The sequence below is a fragment of the Numenius arquata genome, chromosome Z (assembly GCF_964106895.1).
Source record: "Numenius arquata chromosome Z, bNumArq3.hap1.1, whole genome shotgun sequence".
Classification (NCBI taxonomy): domain Eukaryota; kingdom Metazoa; phylum Chordata; class Aves; order Charadriiformes; family Scolopacidae; genus Numenius; species Numenius arquata.
The window spans coordinates 77,728,280-77,742,159 of NC_133616.1; the positions used below are offsets into that span (position 1 = coordinate 77,728,280).

Below are 13,880 nucleotides of genomic sequence, written 5' to 3' on the forward strand. Positions count from 1 at the left end.
AACATGGAAAACGTTACTTGTAGAAGCTTTTTATTGTCAAAAATGTGCTTGTTCTTTTCAGTAATGACTGACTGACAAGAAGCTGATTGCATCCCAGTGCATGATACGGGAAAAAAAAAAAAAGCATGGTTTATTTGGACCACAAAACCAACTTACTGTGTATTTTCTGTACAAAAGCAGTTACCATATGGAAGTTTCATAAAACACTTTGAATTAATGAAGAAACAGGGAAGAAAGTGGTCCAAGAAGTGATTTCTTAACTTGGTTTTATTGTTTCTCTGTTAACAAAGAAAAAGTGTAACAACCGTCAATGTCAGTTGGCATCTCTGTTGTACGCTATTAACTGCTGCTTTATCTGCCTGTACCCCATTTTACCAAACTTCCTTGATGTTCTTAGGGTTACAGGGTACAATTCTTCATCTTTACTCTTTTCACAGTTTGTTGTTTTGTACTTTACGTGTGTGTATTGGTTCTTCGGTGTTTCGAAACATTCAATGCATTTTAAGGCTTGCAATACGCAGGGGTGGTGCTGTGCTCGTGCTGCAGTATTACAAACGGAGAGAGAGGAAGACAAAGGGTTAGACACGGGTTTTTTCAAAGGTGCTGAGCATTCGTATCTTAAAACCAGTAGACAATGTTGTAGTTCAGCCCCTCTGGAAAAGCATCTACTATTTATATGCCAAAAGTTAACCTCTTGGGTCAGTGGCACAATTTAGAGTAGAATCACTAGGGCAAGTAGATACTTGGTTTGTGTTTGGAGCAACAACAAAAAAAAAAAAGGTTATGGTCACAGTAATGTTGGATTTGCTGATGACTAATATTCATCTTTTTTGGTTGGGGATGCAATGCGTTGATTAAAATACGGGAGGCGACTGCTCGTAGAAGTGAGTGCGCATCTTGTTACCCCCAGCCCCGGCCGGTGTTGCAACCCCAGCCAAGGCGTGGAACTGGCTGTTCCGCAGAAATCCTACCTGGTGAGCGTGTCTGCCCCGCGGTCGGGTTGTGTACCTGGGGTTGTGTACCTGTGTACCTCGGGTTGTGCACTGCTGCGGTGTTTGAGCTATGGCAGTAGTCAGTGGGCAGCAGCGACCTGCTTTATGTGAGGCTTTGCCGAAGTACAGCTGTATAACCAGCTAGTGCAGTGACCTCCCTGTACAGCGCACAGGGATCGTGGAGCTCCTTGCTGCCGGCTTCTCCGTGCCACTCCACCACAGCCGTATAGTTTATAGAGGTAGAAATCCCAGTCATAAAACACCCACTGTTTGCCTCTGGTGTTTTAGGGAGGATGTCTCCAAGTGAGGACTTGGTCATTTCGATCTTGCTGTCTTTGAGGATATTTTCCATTCTAGCTTTTACGCCGTGGAAGTCAGAGCAGACTTGCTTTTCTGCAATTGGAGCGCAAAAAAGCCCAGCTGATTCAGGATTCCTAAGGAAGAGAAGGCCTGAAGCGCCGATCTACCTGCCTTTCTTCGCTCCTCAGCCCTGCTGCGCCAGTCAGATGCAACAGCAGTTCTCACCACGGAGGGGCTGCTCCCTTTGGCACTCTCCGGACAGAAAACCCCTCCGGGTGCTGGGGCTGGCTGGCTGCAATGGGGATATAGCATATTTCGCCCACTGGTTTCAGCAGTGGGCACACTTGCCAGCAAAGTCCGAGGGGAGTTTCGCAGTGGGTTTGTTGTTTTTTGGTTTTTTTTTTTTTTTCGACTGCATAAGTAGCAGCCCAGATTCAGCCCGTAGTTGACCTGGGAACCTGGGCAGCAGCACAGACACGTCCCCCTTTCCATGTGACGGAGAGCACTCGTCACACGCTGATATGGGGTTAGAGTTGCCTTCACCCCAGCCTTCGCTACCCCCGTCCCTCGCCTCCCCACCCCCCACTCAATTCACCAGTATTGTTAGTGGACTGAGCCTGTGATTAGTCACCATGTGGAAGAAAACATAGATCCGTGGAATTCACAGTGGCAGCAAGTGTATATTCTGTCCCTTCCTTTCGGCTAGTCCTGTAACACACAAACGCATAGCTTAATAGCGAGAGATGATACTGGGACTGATCACCCTTATTTAAAAGTGAGGAAGAGGTCTCTGTCCTCTTCCTGCTTTCCTAGTTCTTAATACTGATTATTTTTCTGTAGGATAAGAAGGAACTTAACTATTTAAAGTATTTATTAACTTTAACCATGTTGATTTTTATTTCAGGACATGTTCATTATCCTAAATTTTCCTTCATAATCACTATTTATTTTAAGGGTTTTACAAAAACGTTGTTTTATTTGTATCGATATTCACTCTTTCCTCCTTTCATTATTATCAGCAACATTAAACTTAGATCTATGATTTAAAATTCTCACCAATCGAGACATTTTTACCCACTTATAGTCATAATCTTTATTCATTAAGGGCAAAATCCTTCAGACCTCATTCTGATAATACCTTAGGCTTCTCTGAGAGCTTTTCATAAGTAAGTATTTGGGGATCTGGCTCTCAGCTATTTGCCTGTTACAGTTTTTGCCTCCAAAGGTCAAATGTCTCTGTGTAGGATGCTTTGTGTCCAATACGCTGCTCAACTATGGTTGTTTTGTTGTACCTTTACTTTTGAAATAGTCTCTGAAGTTTTGTTCTTTAGGAGGATAGATGTATGTTTATTTGACAGATGTACCTATATCTAACATGTTACTTAGTGCACAATCCAGATGTTTTTGCATGTATTGTAACTTATCTTTTGACCTGAGGTTATTGCTTTGTATTGTTAGTAAAGCATATCAGGCAGGATGTTGTGCCTATATGCTAATTAAACATTCTTTTTTTTCCGGAGTTTCAAGGGTCCTTACTGGTATCTGTTTATTTTTTTTACCCCTCAACAGTGAATAATTAAATCTACTCCTGCTGAATTACTAAGTCTTGTAGAGAAACACGGGAGGGGGAGTGACAAGCCATTAATAAGAAGGGCAAAAATCAGAGAAAACTCTGGGTCTCTACCAGGAAAAAACGGTTTGAGTTACTGCATTTTAATCTTTTTTTCACTCATGCTGCATTGCAGCTGCTGTGGGCATCAGTGGGAATAATGCTGATTTTAACTTGGAACAGAGAATGAAGCCTCCTTCATACACAACTAGAAATGCAGATCCACTGTGAAGTGGATAGTTTGCATTTTATATGAAGTTTGCACTTATAACTAAATGAGACACGTTAACAGATGAAACTGAACGAGCCACACAATGCATTCTTCTCCAGTTGAGGACAACCTCTCCCCTTCCACACCTCCATTCCCCTCACAGAGAGTTACAAGTAGGTGGAGTTTAATTAACATTTCAGAAGGTGTTTAAGGACTTCCCATGTCAATAGAATATTCCTCTAGACAATGAATTATATAAACCGAGTAAATAACATTGCCCCTAACTTCTTCATCCTGTTGGGTTGGGTTTGGACTTTTGTCTAAACATCGCTAGCCTTCTCTTGGCTGGTGTCCTTCCCTGGACTTAAAGAAGTAGTATAGACGTATTTTACACCTTAGTAAACACAGAAAACATTTTAGTTTTGTAAGTATGGCATCTCCCTCTTGTGATAGGCAAAGAAGTCACACAGAGATAAAATGACTTGCAAACTGAAACAAAAGGGTTTAAGGCTACAAAACCAGGTCTACAGCTACTGTTAAGTGCTTTAATCACTGTTTACTTCTTTCCTTTGTAGAACAGGGTAATTTATTTAAGATAGAAAGATGCCTATTAAATTTCAGGGGTTTCTCACAAGAGCAGAGGGGCAGAATCACCTCCCTTGACCTACTGGCCACACTTACAGAATCATAGAATCATAGAATGGTTAGAGTTGGAAGGGACCTTAAAGATCATCGAGTTCCAACCCCCCTGCCATGGGCAGGGACACCTCCCACTAGAGCAGGTTGCTCAAAGCCCCATCCAGCCTGGCCTTGAACACCTCCAGGGATGGGACATCCACAGCTTCTCTGGGCAACCTGTTCCAGTGTCTCACCACCCTCACAGGAAAGAATTTCTTCCTAATATCTAATCTAAATCTCCCCTCTTCCAATTAAGGTAATTCCATTACCCCTTGTCCTGTCACTACACTTCCTGACAAAGAGTCCCTCTCCAGCTCTCCTGTAGGCTCCCTTCAGATATTGGCAGGCTCCTTTATATGCAGCCCAAAATACAACTGCTTTTCTGGGCTGCAAGAACACATTGCCAGCTCATGTCAAATTTTGTGTCCAGCAGCATCCCAAAGCCCGCAGGGCTGATCTCAGTCCATTACCTCAGTCTGTACTGATATCAGAGATTGCTCCAGTCCAGGTGCAGAACCTTGCACTTGGCTTTGTTGAACTTCATTGGGTTTATAATCGTAGAATCACAGAATCGTAGAAAGGTTAAAGTTGGAAGGGACCTTAAAGATCACCGAGTTCCAACCCCCCTGCCATGGGCAGGGACACCTCCCACTAGAGCAGGTTGCTCAAAGCCCCATCCAGCCTGGCCTTGAACACCTCCAGGGATGGGACATCCACAACTTCTCTGGACAACCTGTTCCAGTGTCTCACCACCCTCACAGGAAAGAATTTCTAGTATCTAATCTAAATTTCCCCTCTTTCAGTTTAAAACCATTACCCCTCGTCCTATCACTACATTCCCCTCCCCATCTCTCCTGTAGGCCCTCTTCAGGTACTGGAAAGGCCTGTAAATTCTCCTGGAAGCCTTCTCTTCTCCAGGCTAAACAGCCCCAACTTTGTCAGCCTGTCTTCATAGCAGAGGTGCTCCATCCCTCTGACCATTTTAGTGGCCCTCTGCTGGACCCATTCCAACAGGTCCATGTCCTTCCTGTGTTGAGGACTCCAGAGCTGGACATAGTACTCCAGGTGGAGTCTCATGAGAGCAGAGGGGCAGAATGACCCCTCTTGACCTGCTGGACACATTTTTTCAATGCAGTCCAGGACATCTTTCTGGGCTGCCAGTGCACATTGCCAGCTCATGTCAGTCTTCTCATCCACCAACACCCCCAAGTCCTTCTCAGGGCTGCTCTCAATCCATTCTCTGCCCAACCTGTATTTGTGCCTGAGATTGCCACGTCCCAGGTGCAGGACCTTGCACTTGGCCTGGTTGAATTTCATGAGGTTTGCACAGGCCCACCTCTCAAGCCTGTCCAGGTCCCTCTGGGTGGCATCCCTTCCCTCCAGCGTGTCAACCGTGCCACACAGCTTGGTGTTGTTGGCAAAGTTGCTGAGGGTGCACTCAATCCCACTGTCCATGTTGCCAACAAAGATATTAAACAGCACTGGTCCCAGTACCAACCCCTGAGGAACACCACTCATCACTGGCTTCCACTTGGACATTGAGCTGTTAACGGCAACCCTTCGAGTGCGGCCAGCCAGCCAGTTGCTTATCCACCAAGTGGCCCATCCATCAAACCCATGACTTTCCAATTTTGAGACCAGGATGTCATGTGGGACAGTGTCAAATGCCTTGCATAAGTCCAGGTAGATGATGATTATTGTTTAAGAAGTGATTAGCAGGAGGGAAGCTGTTTTCTATTTTTTGGTATGTTGCAAGAAAACAACTAAATACTCTGTAAAATTATATGCTCACTGAAATGATCAAATCTCCACGGAAATCTGACAGCACATGAGTCTTTCTAGTCTTAACGGTGAAGAAACAGAAGGAAGCTAGCTGTTACAGGCTGTTCAAAGTCCTCAACTCTGTGAAGAAAAAACTGAAATTGGTCTTGAATAATCGCGCAAAGATATGAATGAGAATTGTGAAGACTGAACTATGCCTTGAAAAGCTATATTCTAATGTTCTGGCCCTATCTGTGTACAGCCTAGAAGAAGGAAAATTTGAGAAGAGAAGATTTTTGCTTGACATTTCCAGTTTCAAAGAGGACTGGAACAATCACTGGTGCATGTTCCAGTTCCTTGACTGCTGGAGTCAACCCTGCACATATGGGTTGGTAAGGGTAGTAGCAGAAGCCATTTCGTTTTCCTAGAGACAGCAATTCCACTGTGCAAGCTTCTTTGACTCCTCATGCTCATGGTGTGCACATGTCTAAATGGATGGGTCAGAAACAGAGCAATAATTATTACTTTTGTAATAATTGGACTTGTGTTCCCTCCCACTACTCTTCCTGGAAGCTCTTCATTTATACAGATTGGGGACAGTATGTATAAATCATGTCTACATCCTAGATATATGTCACATAAATCAAAAGTAGTAACTTTTCCAGCCAGAGAAGACACAAAGTCCTAACAATGCTTTCTATTCTGCTCTAAATTAAATATTTTATTTATTGCACTTTGTTTACTATTAAAATGTCATCTCCAATGGGAGAGTCATCTGAAGAAAAGCACATTTTTCCTTCTCTAACCATGCCTGCTGAAATTTCTATGACAAAAAATGCTGGATCAGCATTGTGGAAAGAGGTAAGGTGTGGACTGTGAGCCTCCATCACAGCAGTGGCTGGCTCTACAGCAGCAGCGGAAGAACAGAATGAATATCCTCTGCTGAGTCCAAGAGCAGACAATGTCAAAGTCCCCTCTTCTAAAGCCGTAATTTTTGTAATTGTGTTCTCAAGATATAGCCTTGAGAGAAAAGAGCATTCCAGTGACATACAAATACTCCTTTTTTTTTAATCATTTTTTAAATTAGACAAAAGCTTTGCCAAAATGTCATGCAAGAGCAACTTTTCAAAGGCCTGAAATTGTCTGAAACAGAATTGTCACCCCTTTCACATGCGTGACCTACACTGGACAATTCCTACCTTCAGTCTTGCTGCCCTAATTAAAAACATATGCATTGTGATACTGTGCAATGCAGTCTGAAACACAGCTGGAAAAAATACCATGATAACTTTTTAGGCAATTGCACTCCAGGCCACATGGTTCTGTTGTAAGGATTTTGGATATTCCTGCTTTTCCGAAGGGTCAATTCCATTTTTAGGAAAAACCTTTTCTCCTCCCTTTGGCTACAAAACACACTGCTAATTATAGAGAACCTTTCCTACAGTATGTATGTGGTGGACGTCCTATGAAGAGCAAATTCAATAACTAAAAATAACTGGGATTATTTTTAACAGGTTGGTTGGATCTAGTTGAGCTCTTTATTTAGTAGACGCATATTAGCACCTTAAAGTGCCTTTCTTAGGAGTAATCATAACTGTAGGAGGGCTGCTCTGTGCCTACTTGTGCACTTGGTCTTGGTGAATTTGTGCCTGTGCTCTAGCACCAAGTACTTGCTTAAATTCCATCAACTTCAGCGGGATGTAAGCGGTTGAGTGCCACCTCAAAATGAAAAGTTTTTCCAGTTTGAGATCTCAGTGACTGCATATATTCTATGTAAGTGGATATTGAACACCCACAGTCACAGGGACACCCCAGCAAGAGGCCTCGTAACCATTAGGTAAACAATTGTATTTATTCCCAAGAAGGTATACTTCACTGTATTATTCTGTCTTTAGGAATCTCAAAACTTAAAGACCTATCGAAACTGAATTGCACTGGGGCAAGCCGACTGCTATAGCTTATAAGGATATTGTGTGTAGTGGCTCTTTGCAGCTGTACAACATCAGAGCTCTGACTCCAACAGCAGGAGAGCTGGCGATTAGTGTGCTTGCAAGCTCTTCAGAACAAATACAGTATCCTCTAATTCCTAATTTGATACATATACTAAGTAAGAATAACTAGGCTTGTAATTTCTGTCCTGATTCCTTTGATTGATAATAAATTATTTCCTACATATTGATATTTGATTTTATAGAAATTTTCCTTGAAAGAACTGTGCTAATCAGAAAAGCCTTCCCATAAAACAAAATTACCTTTATCTGGTCCGGATAAGTAAGTTCTCTGCTCAGCAGCTTCCACAACAAACTCCGACAGGACACAAATTATTCTTGAATTTCAGCTGAACTCCCCATGCAGGGACAGATGGCATTAATATGAATAGCAATGGGATTAACACTCAGCTATGGCTACCTGCTCAGCACAAGCAATGAAACCAAGACAGCATTTTAATCGGGCAAGTTCACATTAATATTTAGGTTAGATAGAGATGAAAACAGGGCATTACTTATGGATGGATTTTAGCATCCCAACTGTTTCCATAACTGAGTTCCTCACAAAATAGATCAAAGAACAGTAGTAAGACCAAGCTGCTTTTTAAGTATTAATGATGTATTCTTCAGAAATCATAAGGGAACTTGCTAAAGCTGTTTGCCAGGTGTTTGCAAAGTGAGCTAGCAGGCTGAGTTTTGTTTGCATTTTCTGTTCTTCCAGGCTCTGAGCTTAAACATCTGCGTAAGCCAGGAAGGCACTTCAGCTCATGGTATCACCTACTTCCGGGTGAAGGCCTTTGTCTCTTCAAGGGCTTTATGAAAAAGGCTGCCTTTAGTCAAAAATTTAAAATGAAGTTCACGCCTCAGTTGTGAGTTGCTGCACTGGAGCGTGGGGGCTGCGTCGCTGACAAAGAGATGACATTAGATGCAGGCTGGGGGGCTTTTACAGCAAGAGACGTGGCACGGCCACAGAGGAGCTCGCCAAGTACGAAAGGAAAAGCTGGTTTCTGTTTTTTTCGCCAGTTCCTGCACAGAGGCAGGTTTGTTGTGCTCATGTTTCTGTACTCATGTTACCTCAAAAGATCCTCAATTGGATTTTTTTTTTTTTTTTCTATCAATACCAGAAACATAGTGTTGGTTTGATAAAAAGCAGGTGTGGTAAAGAGGGGCTGTTTCAAATACTTGGTAGTCCAGATGCATTAATCTGGAGTGGCTGTTTTTGTTTTAATTATGGTGGGCACACATGGCTTTCATTAATCGACACAAGTCATGATATTTTGGAGGAGAGATGTCTATGTTTTGTAAAGTTTCAAAAATCTGATATTTGGGTTTAGGAAATTGCTATGTACAAGTCAAGGAATATTAAATGTACAGAGGAAAAAGCATTTTAAAGTCTTGGATTTTTAAAAGCTGCACAATAGTGGCCCCTGTGTTCCTCTGTCAGCCTCAATAAATGTTCAGTTTCAGGTGGGAGCAGAGCTACGTGAATGAAATGGATTATTCTTTTTTGCTTTCCCAGCCATCACATGTTATTTCTTCCAGTACTTTACCACTAAGTAGCTATAGCAATTCTAAATAGGAGGCTTCAGGTAACCTCCTTTTACACTTCATGTTTCTGGACCCCTCTGCCTTACAGAGTCAAGAACTAATGTCGCAAATTAAAAAGCAATGGTGGGGTTGAAATGCCCCCAGCAATCTCAGGGGTCCCGCTCCCTGCTCTGACTCCTTTCCACCCGGGATGCAGGTGGATTGATCCTGCTCTCCATGTTTCTGAGGAGTCATTCAGGCAGACAGAAGCTCCTCTTGATCTTTCTGTCTTGGCTGTCACTAAATGGGCCCTTGGGGGTGAAGCAGCGGAGGTGCCTCTCGTTGCGAGCTAAGCATCTGGGCAACCATTTGCTGACGTGAACTCTTTCCCCTTGAGAAGTGTTTGAAAGATGATGGTGCTGCCACCCAACTGCTGTGTGCCCCCCTCCTGCCACATCCCCCTTACGTCCTCAAGGGCACCCGTGTGCGAGCAAATGTCATTCACGTAACCCAGTGAAATAGGATTGGCCACAGCAGCAATTATTCTCGTTTCCATCACCTCCTTTTCCCCCCTCTCATATTACCGGGGCTCCTGTCAGCGCACCAACTCGTTATTCCCTTTACACTCTGGGCTCGCTGCAGGCAGCAGGACGTCTCTACCTTCAGCTTCAAGGTCAGTTTAACTACCTATATTGCTTTTCTAGCCTCAAATGGTAGCGTTTCAAATACGAGGGTTATTAAAAATGAATTCAAAGCACCGCAGGATGTGGTGTAATTTGGTTATAATTTATTGATTCACATAACTACTTGGTGCAGGAAAAAATGTGTCAGCCCACTGTGCAGCTGCTTCAAATGCTGACCCTTAAGTAACAGTTCAAGTAAGGGGAAAATAAATTCCTTTGCAGATGCGTAACAAGTTCAGAGAAAGCAACTCTAATTCAGTAAGTTTTTTGTGACTTCAGTTGTAGTTCTCTGGATTGTGGAGATGAGGGTTTTATACTGTAAAATAGTGTTGGATTGATTCAGAAGGGCAAGAACTCCCTGCCCCTTGGTTGGGCTTTGGGGGGAGAATTTGGGCTTCTGAGTCTCACCAGGTTGGGTCTGACCAGTCAGACATCTAGCCGGTAGAAATCAAAAATCATGTTGTTATTAAGGGGCAGTTACTAAGAGGTAGTTGTCTATCTATGAAGAGTCACAGTCTTTTCCATGTCTTCTCTGTTCATATTAATCTATTCATAGATTTAGAGTTTGGATATTTTTTTCTCCAAATTATTAGATTTTTACAAACATTCACTAACCTCTGATGTTACAAGGAGAAAGACACTGAAATTTAGTTGACTTTTTTTTTAGAGATATTCCGTGCTGTGATTAAGGCACAGTTAGAACAATGTCTGCAAGGCATTGTCTCCGCACTCCGCAGACTGTATCCTAAACCCAGGCTGGTCAAAAAGGGTCGAGTCTTGCTCAGGGTGAGCTATGAAAAACTGAAAAAACCCACCGATACTGCTTAATGAGATTTAATGTTTTAATTTATATCTTATCATCTGAACCTGTTGAGTGACACAGCAAACCAAGAGCAATGTAAACTCTTTCCTGGGCATCTAAATATGGTCTCTCATGCATGGAGTCACTTGTGACATTTATTTCAGGTGTTCCTAAGGTGCCAGCAACTTCCATAGATGGGCAGAGAAAACTTTCCACTGGCATCCGTAGGCTTTAGCACAAGCTAAGGATGGCTCAAAGGACTTACTTCTCAAATATAAAAGACTGGCCTCCTCCTCCTCCTCCCTCCACCACGTGAGAGTTCAGCTCACTGCAGTGATACCGTGAGCTGAACGGCTTAGCAGTTTAAGATGTCTGTGTGCGTTATCTGTGGTTATAAGCCTGGGTGAACTTTAGCTATGACTCTGCCATTCCTCCAAAATGTCGCTCAGGATCACATGGTGTGGCAATTAATACCACCCATGACACGGTTCAAATATTTAATCTAGTTCTATTTCTAGAAATGTCACTGTAACCCTTGTACCTTCCTTCCCTTCTTGGCTGGCAGCACATGTGCTGTCTACTGTGAAATATAGGAGTAACCGATACCCGTGATCAAATACATTAATAGAAAAAAAAGGAGCCGACAACTTCCTCTTTAAAAGTAGTTCCAGAAAGTGAAGAATTAATAGCTAGAGCATTATTTCTTAAAATATTAAAAGTATAGTGAAGTTCGCAAGTCCCTTAAAGGGTAAAGAGGTGGTTTGTGCACTTCTGATGATGCACTCTCCTCTAAAGTTCTCAGAGAGGGCTGCAGCATCATCACCTGTGTGCAGGTCACAGGATCTCAGTGTGCAATGAGACACGGCCGAGGCAGTCTGAGCACGGTGGTAGATGTGAATCAAATGCCCTGGAGACCTTCTGCAGCATCTGGCCATCCTTTGGGCTGTTTCTCAGCCAGCACCAGATTTGCAGTAGTGGCTTCTCCTAAGTCTTGTTTTTGGCTTTTGTCTCTGCCTTCTGTGCTAGTAGGTGACACATATAAATTAAAATACACTTTTAAAACCAAAATACACTCCTGGCAGGATATTAATATCCTGAAGGCTGGTTACAGGTAGCTGAGCATGTCTTGGGGGAGAGCAGAGAGATAAAAGCTATGACCTCTAAGATCATGACCTTTCAGACAGGTTTTGCTGATTCACTGGCCATAAATCACATGGGAATACTGCTTTGGAGAAGGCAAGGCCAATTTGACTCTGAATTTGCTTACCCTTTATGGTGCTGATGCGGTGAGAGGATGGGAATGAAGAAACCTTGTTTTTTCAGACACTTAATGCAACACACTGCACAGCTTAGTGGCTGTTACTTCAAGTCAGTGTCACATTTACTCCCCCCACAATTAAGCACTGCAGACATTGATCCACAAGATGGCTTGCAAGGAATTAATCGAAACTTCACTGTAGGAGGGAACCTGGTGTGTGGAGGGTACACAACAACCGTTTCTGAGCCAGTTGCTCTGTGTTTCTTCTCTCCTCTACAGCAGTATTTTTGCTTTCTCCAAGCGATAGCACAAGTACAAATGACCTTGGAAACAAATTTAAAGGACCTGTTGCCAGTGACAAATTCCACTCTCAGAGATACTGAGCTGTGCTCCATGCCCTGCCCTCGGGCCAAAGTCATGTGCAACCCTGGAGGCATACAAAAAACATCCTAACAAGTTATCATGAGGCAAAGCCAGTATCCAAAGTATGAGCAGACTGACATAATAAGGGGAAAATGTGCAAGGCAAGTATTCCAAGGATTTTGTAAAGCATTTGTCAGATTCAAATACCAGGAACCATCAAAGTGTCTTGCAGCACACATGACTAAGAAGGAAAAAACCAAAACCTTCCGTGTAGAAAATCTGCCTGATGGTGGGTACCAGCTGAGATGTGTATCTTGCCCTCCACCTTCAGCAGTTAAAGGATGCCCAGCTGTGGGCACCACTGAAGACCATGCTACCTGGGAAGGGAAGGAAGACACTATGTGTTGTAAGTGGCAGTAGAGCAGATGAGACCTGACCGTGAGGAAATGCAGGAGATAAATGACTTGGATGGGAAGGCTGCATGAGAGCCAGCAAGCTTGGCACTCACATTAGAGAGCCGGTGAGCCAAACCCGGACGACACCATGTGCAGCAGAAGCAGGTGCACCATCCCCATTACAGCACTGCCTGGCACCACCGTGCTCCTGAGGCCCGCTCTTTGTATTTCTGCCATCTGCTGAGGGACTTGAGAAGCTCGTGCTCTCCTCTCCCTCATATTCCCTGCAGGCATATTCCCTGCAGGCATATTCCCTGCCTGCATATTCCTCTCCCTCATATTCCCTGCAGGCATATTGCCTGCCTGCTCTTCTTGCCATCAGCCTCCAGTGAGCTCAGTGATGTCCTAATCTGTGGACCGCAGCTGTTGGGACCCCAACCTGTGTTTCCCCGCTGCAAAATACCAGTTCTCACTAATTCACATGTGTCTCCTGATGCCTCACCTTCTGCTGAGCTGCACACAGAATATATATGGTGCTCTAGCTTTGTCACAGCCTTACACTGAAACAGTTCAGTTTCTCTGAATATTTCTTACACATGTGCTGAAACCCCCCCATCATCAAATTAGCAAGGAAAGAGCTGTCTAAATGTGCCCATCCATTACATTTTGTAAAAGCAGTCTTATTACTGTCAGAGTGTTTATTATCTGAGTGACACGTGCTTGAGGTCTCATGCCATAAATCCTAAAAATCTCATTAAAATCTATAAAATAAAATTATTAAGCTTTATACCTCAAAAAAAAGTGTTGCGTCCAACACCATGGAAATTACACCTTGTTTGGACAACTGGAGAAGAGATGGTCACAGAACTAGAAACCAGTGTAGGTTTAGATGCTGCCATACCCAAATCCCAAAAAACAAGCAGGAAGGGAAGAAGACCAGCCTGGCTAAATAGAGAGCTTTGGCTGGAGCTCAGGAACAAAAAGAAGGTTTATGATCTTTGGAAAAGGGGCCTGGCAGGCAAAGAGAAATACCAGGAAGCAGTGAAGATATGCAGGGGGAAAATTAGAAGGGCCAAGGCTCAGGTTGACCTCATCTTGGCCACTACAGTTAAGAACAACAAAAAGGGTTTTTTTCGGTATGTAAACAGTAAAAGGAAGATTAGGGATAATATGGGCCCACTGATGAATGAGATGGGCACCCAAAGTGGTGGAAGACATGGAGAAAGCGGAGTTGCTGAATGCCTTCTTTTCTTCAGTCTTCACTGCTAAGGCTGTCCCTCATGAATCTCTGGCCTTGGAGGCAAGGGGGAGGG

The 13,880-nt window shown here is 43.5% G+C and overlaps 1 protein-coding gene across 1 annotated transcript in view; it reads left to right on the forward strand.

Annotated features, from left to right (window-relative positions):
• The first annotated feature begins 9,608 nt into the window (after positions 1–9,608).
• The window catches only part of CKMT2 (creatine kinase, mitochondrial 2), a 29,088-nt gene continuing 24,816 nt past the window's right edge, over positions 9,609–13,880 (forward strand). The window contains exon 1 of the mRNA XM_074165759.1: positions 9,609–9,739. The gene's annotated coding sequence lies outside the window, so the exon portion shown is untranslated. The remainder of the gene's footprint in view (positions 9,740–13,880) is intronic.